Source organism: Elaeis guineensis, chromosome 3, assembly GCF_000442705.2.
Source record: "Elaeis guineensis isolate ETL-2024a chromosome 3, EG11, whole genome shotgun sequence".
Taxonomy (NCBI): Eukaryota; Viridiplantae; Streptophyta; class Magnoliopsida; order Arecales; family Arecaceae; genus Elaeis; species Elaeis guineensis.
The window spans coordinates 49,605,468-49,606,019 of record NC_025995.2 but is presented as its reverse complement, the minus strand read 5'-3'; the positions used below and the strand labels follow the sequence as shown (position 1 = coordinate 49,606,019).

General features: G+C 38.0%; 1 non-coding gene across 1 annotated transcript; it reads left to right on the top strand.

Annotated features, from left to right (window-relative positions):
• On the top strand, positions 1-107 carry LOC140856751 (small nucleolar RNA R71). Its single transcript, XR_012140354.1, has one exon. It is a non-coding gene; the product is annotated as a small nucleolar RNA R71 (small nucleolar RNA).
• Positions 108-552: the final 445 nt, after the last annotated feature.

Here is a 552-nt window from a genome sequence, read left to right as displayed (position 1 = left end):
ATTCCATGGTGTGGGCATTGGGTCAAAAGATTCTTGAAACGATCAAAGTACTTCCAAAATGATTCACCAGCTAGTTGGTAAAATTGATTTATTTCATTCCTAATCCTAGCTGTTTTATGATAGGGGAAATACTTTTTTAAAAATATTCTCACAAAGCCCTCCCAGGTAGTGACAGAATAGTTTGGCAGACTATAAAGCCACTTCTTAGCATTGTCCTTAAGGGCAAAGTTGATTAATCTAAGTTTGACCTCATCCTCTGTTAATTGCAGTTTCATGGTTGCACATACCTCCTCAAATTCTCTAATAAATATATAAGCATCCTCTAATCCTGTGAATTTTGGAAGCATATTTATGATTTGAGGTTTGATTTCAAAATTGTTAGCTGTGGGTTGTGGCAACCTGATACAAGATGGTTGGATGGAGCCAACTGGATAACACAAATCTTTAAGGGTCATGGGTTGGATTGGTTCAGCCATTGGAACAACAGGAATTGACTCAATTCTAACTAGACAACCTGACACTCTTCTCCACACACGAAGTGTACGGTTCTCG